The sequence below is a fragment of the Phaseolus vulgaris genome, chromosome 11 (genome assembly GCF_051622355.1).
Source record: "Phaseolus vulgaris cultivar YP4 chromosome 11, ASM5162235v1, whole genome shotgun sequence".
Classification (NCBI taxonomy): Eukaryota; Viridiplantae; Streptophyta; class Magnoliopsida; order Fabales; family Fabaceae; genus Phaseolus; species Phaseolus vulgaris.
This window is the reverse complement of record NC_143508.1, coordinates 36,988,568-36,995,553: the sequence shown is the minus strand read 5'-3', so window position 1 is coordinate 36,995,553 and position 6,986 is coordinate 36,988,568. Positions and strand designations below refer to the sequence as shown.

Below are 6,986 nucleotides of genomic sequence, written 5' to 3'. Positions count from 1 at the left end.
ATTAATCTTTGAAAATTTAGTTGTCGGGTTTTCTTACTTCATATATGGCAGATGTGTGAAGTGATGATAAAATTTGCATGACAATAATGATAATGATGATTACATAGTTGTAATTTGTGCGTAAATATGTGGTTCTATATTGTTATCATTGTCATATTATTTTGAATATCATTCTTAGACTAGCTTCCGAACCACCTCATACATATGCAAAATTTGAGGCGCACAAAATATCCATTAGACAACTTGGAAGGTAACCTTGTGACACATATACTCATGAATATATTTTTTTTGTTAACATTCCTTAACTATGTTATTATTAAATTTTATTTTTTATTTTAAATTTATTTTATTACAATAAAATAGGTGTGTGTTTTAAGTGCAAGGTTCAAAGCAGAGGTTAGACCGACTTCCTTATGGTTTCACTAGGCTTGATAGCTTCTAGCAAACAGAGAATTGGAGAAATTTGTTGAATATTCAGAAACAAAATTCATTAATATTTTAAGTCTATGTTTAAAAAGGAGGAGCCACTTATTTACAGGTTCATGTGTCTCAAAACCATGCCTCTTGGTTGCCTTCATCTTAGTTAAGTGAACTTAATTATGGTGAAGATTAAACCAAGCTAATGACCGTCCATGCTCCTTAAAGTGCTCTAGAAGCCTTTGCTTGATTGTCAAATGAAGGTGATAGTGCCTTTGAGTTATTTTTAACCTATTTTATGAATGACTTAGAAATACAACGCTGAAAGAAAAGACTATTCTAGTTTTCACAATTTGTACAAACTAAGGAACAAATTTCTCCTGTCTATTTATGTGGTTGATCTTTTACTCCCAACTAAGTGTATGGTGGCTTTGGAAGTGAAGATGGTCCTCTATCATACACTTTCCTTTTTTGTTCTAGTGGTAGCTCATTAGCCATTGATATCTTGAAATATGTCCCTTGAGGTTTTGATTGTTCCATATTTTTCCAAAGATTCACAATAACCTCTTCATCTTAGACTTATAAATTTAACCTCCATTTATCAACATCAATCACCATTCTTGTAGTTTTTAAGAAAGTCCTTCCAAGGATCAAAGGGAATTCTCTACTTTTTTCAGTAATCATGACTACAAAATCGACTTGAAATATAAACTTGATAGTTCTTACAACATATCTTCAACTATACCATACAGTTGTTGCACACTTCCATTAGCCATCCTTAAGGTCATTCTGGTTGGTTTCATGGTCACTTTACCTATATTTTTTAACAAAGAAAAGGGAATAAGATTTATATTGGCCCCTAAACCTAATAATGCATTATGTACACAAACGTTTCCTATAGACATTGGAATTGTGAAACTCCTAAGATCATTTGAGTTTCTTGGTATGATTCTCTCATTGCATTCACTACTTATTCCTCCATTTTCTTTCATAACAATTTTCTTTTTCTCCTCACTTATTATTTTTTTCATAAACAATTTCTTTTCTTTTTTTTTCTCTTCCTATATTTGCACTTTTTTATTTTATTTTTTCTTTCTTTCTTCCTTCACTTGTTAAGCTTTCTCTATATTTTCATCTCCCCCTCCAATTTTTTTTAAATTTTCTTTATTGTTTTCAGTTTGACAATCATCCTTGTCTAAAATCATATTGCTAGAGTTTTGAGATTTAATCTCCATGCCTTCAAGTGTTAAGACATTGCAATGTTCCTTCGGGTTAATCCGTGTGTTTGTTGTAAATCTTCCTTCCTGTTGTCCCCCTAATTTTTTAGCCAACTGCTTCACTTGTGTTTCTATATTTTTTATTGAAGCTTCAACAATCTTTTGATATGTCAAGGAAGCATACAAAAATTTTCTAGTGTATCCTCTAGCTTTGATGTTCTTTTATGCATTGAAGGATAGTGTTATTGTTGTTTCTAGTAGGTTTGTTGTCTATTAGATGAAACATTTTCTTGTTTCCATCCAAAAATTTGGTTTGGTTTGGTCATCTAGCTTTGCCTTCCTTGATTCATCATGTATTGAACTTCTTCTGCTGCTAGGGTGTCATAGGAACATTAACCTCTATATTGATTTTCTCCACTTGTATTTGAGGATAATTTATGGCATGTAGTTGATGAGGCAATTTGGACATTTATTTTATGGCATGTTTGGTTCTAACACTTATTTCTTCTGACCAACTTGTCTATCATGTTGAACTTGATAATCGGTTGAAGGCAAAATATCAATGATCGTAGTTGTTTACTCTGCATCTACTTCCATCATAGTTCCTCTAGTTGATGTATCTAGGATCATTTTAGTGTCAGACCTTTGACCATTTTGAAATATACTTAGCTGGTCTAAGTCTTCAAATCCATGGTTTGGACATCTTCTTAGTAACATCTTGAAGCGCTCCCAAGCTTCATATAAGGGTTCATCTGGTCCTTGCCTAAATGTAGAAATGCTAGATTTAGCTTTAATAAAGGGAGAGTAAAAAAAATCCTCTTTAAGAATTTTTCTTTAACTTCATTGCAGTTGTTCAAACTTTGGTTTAGGTAAGATTTAAGCCATTATTTTGCTTTGCCAGCTACTGAGAAAAGAAATAAATATGTAGGTAGATTGATTCCATATCCCTCTCTACAAATCCCATGCTACAAATTAATTCATAGAAAATGGATAGATGAGTGTAAGGGTCATCATGATTCATTCCTGTGAATTGATGGTAGCTAATTAAGTTCAAAATTGATGCCTTCAATTCCAAAGATCTAGTTGTAGCAGGCATTGCTATGCTTGAAAAATATGTTGGTCCTTGTTGCGTAGCATAGTTTCCTAATGTTCTCCTTCGAGGATTTACAATTTTTCCTCCTTCATTGTTTCTGTTTCCCATTTGATCAGCCATGTTGTCAGGTTGTGGTGCTTGAGATTGTGACTTGGATAAGTTTGGATTTGGTATTTTCTCTTGATCTCCTTAGTTTTGTTTGAGCCTATTTCTTTCTTTTCTCAAAGGTTTCTCAATATCCTACTCAAACAACAAGTCTTTTGAGGAGGGTTTGCCTCTTGTTATCATTAATATAAAAAATCCTTAAAAGAATATTTAAACAAAACAAATTAAAACAAAACAAAATAGTTATAAATTCAAAAAGATTTAGGCTATTACAAAATAGTTAAAACTAAATCTACAGTTGAAAGTTAGTTATGCACAAATATTACAATATGTACTTTTTCAGAATGAAAGATATAACATAATTATTGGTGTATCAATTAGTCCCGACAATAATGGCAAAAACTTGATGGTGGTTTTATTAAAATCTATTTTCAGCAAGTAGATCGAGTTAACTGTAGTATAGTCGATAAGGGGGTTGTTGTATACACAGGGATTAAACCAAGAAAATAATATCATTTGAAGTGATGCAGAAATACAATAAAGGTTGAATGCATATATGGTTTTTCCCTTCTCACCTTTCCTATCAAAAACTTTATCCTTATTTTGTATATTTGAACATTTAATTTTGGTATGTCCTTATTTTCCACAATCAAAACAAGTAAAATTAGATGCATTAGGATCGTATTTTTTTGGAAACCTTCTTTGTGATGAACCTCTTTCTTTCTTTTTTTCTTTTCTTCAAGAATTTGGTAAACTTTTTGGTTAACAAGTTTAATGTTTTCTTAATCATTGTTTACCTTAGATTCATCACCCTTTGAATCTATTTTCTAAGCAGCTGACTTAAGAGGAATATTCTTAATCTTTTTATCATTAATTTCTTGCTCATTTAACCGGTTCGTTTCCAGCTGATGTTCTTTTAATTTGCCAAACAATGTTGCACTAGTCATTATTGTTAAATTTTTGGATTCAAATATAGTTGTTACCTTGGGTTCCCATTTACGGTTCAAACACTTAATTACCTTTATGTTTAATTACACTTTATCAATGAATTTGCCTAGCTCAATCAAATGATTCACTATTTGTAAAATGCTTTTGCACTTCTGAAAATACTTCACCCTACTCCATTATGAACAACTCATATTCTCGGATTAGAGCATGTTTCCTTGCCCTTTTCATATATGTTGCGCCCTCATATGTTTTCTCCAAAATGTCCCACATTTCTTTTGTAGACGAGCCTTGTGAAACCCTAAAAAATTCATCAAGATTTAAAGTAGATGTAATAATATTCTTAGCCATGCAATATTATTGTGCTTTCTTATTCTCAATAACAGACCAATTTGACCATGATTTTTCCAGAAGTTCATTATTAACAAGACACATGGACCTCTATCTATTGATTCAACAAAAGAAGTACTTTCCAAATGCAACAAAGATATAATTTCAATAAGCACCTCATCGAACTTAATGTACCCAAATGACAACTTGGAGTCAGTTTCATCCATCATCACTCTTATAAGCTTTTCAATATTGTCTTTACCATCACAACCTATCAATTCTCATCGCTTGGCCAAATTTAACATGTCCATAGACAATTTTCGAGTATAATAAGCATGTTTATAGATTCAAAACTCACTTCTTACACTAGTGCAAAAAAGATATTTTACACTGGTTCTAGGAGGAATTTTACTCCAGTACTACAACCGATGTAGTTGTGGGCATTGTAAAATGTCAATTACATATAACATCGACTGCTTAACCGGTGTTATATGTACCCATATTACACTGGTTGGCTCTAGTAACTGGTGTAATATGAGACATTTGAAGCAAATTTTTATTTAATTGAGCCCCCAATCATAAATAAAAAAAAAACACATGATGTGTAGCAATTAACACAATTAGAGAAGAAAAACCATAATGATATGAACCTTTGTATATGGTCCCTTCATGTCCATCCTTCTTGATAGTTGGTTTTGGAACACACTAGGAAGAAGCATACTCAACAACCGCTTTATGTTGAGCACCTGATTGAAGATTCACCATTGATAATTAAAAGGAGCAGTTACATAGTGAGTTAAAGACGTGAAGTGTAAGAGAGAAAAAATTACCACTCTCGTTAACAAAAACATGTCCATCGAAGAACTGAGCAAACTCGAAAACATCATGAGGAGAATTGAAGTCTATGTAGGCTCGGGAATGCCTCTAACGCTTGTGGCTACAAATACAGTTAGGAAAAAATGGAGGAAGGAACGAATAATGTTTGAATGGATTTAGAGGAACCTGGTGTTGCTAGGTCTGAAAGAGAACCAATTGTAATATATGAAATTACAAATTAAAACTAAAATTAAAATTAAAATTACAATATTTGAAAATAAAAAAACTCACTTTGGAGCGTGAATGAAGGCGTTGTGGTTGCAGAACGAGTGCAATGTGGTGCGACTATGGAGGCGCATCGACGGAAGGATTGGTGGCAATGAAGAGGAAGAATAGTGGCACCGAAGAGGAAGAGTGGTGGTCGCGAATGTATTGAAGGACCAATGGTCGCAAAGAGGAAGGAAATATTTGAAAGGGTGGTGGCAACGGAGAGGAGATAAACAAAGTTGGGGACAACAGTGAGGAAGAAAAATTAGGGGTGGCAAAGCGGGCCAGCCCGCCCCACATTGGCCCGCCCCACGCTTGGCCCGCCCCGCAAAGTTATTGCGGGCTAGAATTCTCGACCCGCCCCGCATAAGAGCCGGCCCGCGGGTTTGCGGGCCAACCCGCATTCTTTTTTTTTTTTTTACATTTTATTCTTAAAAAATTGTCAAATTAAACTTATATATTTGTTAATATCAAACCTAAATTTTTTTTCTTCATTTTCAAACATAGTCAAACATCAAAACATTAAACATTAAGATAAATATCAAATATCACTATTCTTCCACTTTCAAAACATTAAAAATACCTAATTCCAAAACATTAAACATAAACATAAACATTAATTCAAAAACATTAATTCCAAAAGTGTGATTGTGTTATGTTTCTTTCTTTGAAATTTTGTGAAAACCTAATTACGTTGCCCTACTGCTAAGTGCCAATTTCTTTTTTTCTTGCAGGTTAGTGGGTCAGCCCGCCCTGCCTCGCTGCTGGCCCGCGCGGGCTGCGGGTTAGCGGGTTGAAAAGGTCAGTCTGCCCCACGTTTTTTACCAACGGGTTGGCCCACACGACCCGCCCCGCTTTGCCATCCCTAATAAAAATAGAGACACACAAAGGTGGAAGCTCAATGAAAATGAAGGTGGAAGCGGCGGTGGAAGACAAAGCAGCATAATGGAGGCAAAGAGTAGAGTAGCGCAAATGAGCAGTGAGGTGGAAGCATGAAAATAAGTTAAAAAAATTATATTACACTAGTTCTTAGTAATAATTGGTGTAATATATTTTTTTTACTCAGAAATGGTATATAATACCGGTTGTACAGGGTAACCGGTGTTATATGCCTTTTTTAAAACTTATAAATCTATTTTTTTTCTCTAGGACACTACATATTATCCTGGTTGGGCTATCCAACGGGTGTAATATATGTTGCTAACAAAAAAAGTTTAAAAAAAATCTAAGTATTACAGCAATATATTACACCGGTTGGACTATCCAACCAATGTAATATATACCAAATATTTAAAAAAGGCTACCGTATTTTTGTTTACATCGATTCTTATTTAATCAGCCTAGAATATCGTTGTAAAATGTCTTTTCTGCACTAGTGTTACTTTTTTAAAATATAATATGCCAGAGGAATGCCTTTATTTTATTAAAAAAAATAAAAATTAGTAACACATTTTATATCATTATTTTCTCAATTATCATTCAAATGGGTTTGTTAGTTTGAAAATGAAATTCAATTCATGGAGAATTAAATAAAATCCACATTTAAAATGTAAAAAAAAAAAGTGTTGGATTATGTGTGAATAACATGTAATATAATTTGTAGAAAAAAATTGAATTTGGTGTTGATGATTTAATTGATTTAATAAATGATATTTTGTATTAGAAAATTGAGATTATAACAGATGAAACTTTAGGTAAACTTTATGACATGTACAGCCAAACAACTCTTTTAGTGATTAACTAATTATGAACATAAATCAATTTCTCTTATATCTTATTTATGCTAATCAATTAAT

At 32.9% G+C, this 6,986-nt stretch overlaps 1 pseudogene; it reads left to right on the top strand.

The window, feature by feature from the left end:
* The first annotated feature begins 2,319 nt into the window (after positions 1-2,319).
* LOC137811610 (small nucleolar RNA R71) lies at positions 2,320-2,425 on the top strand (annotated as a pseudogene).
* Positions 2,426-6,986: the final 4,561 nt, after the last annotated feature.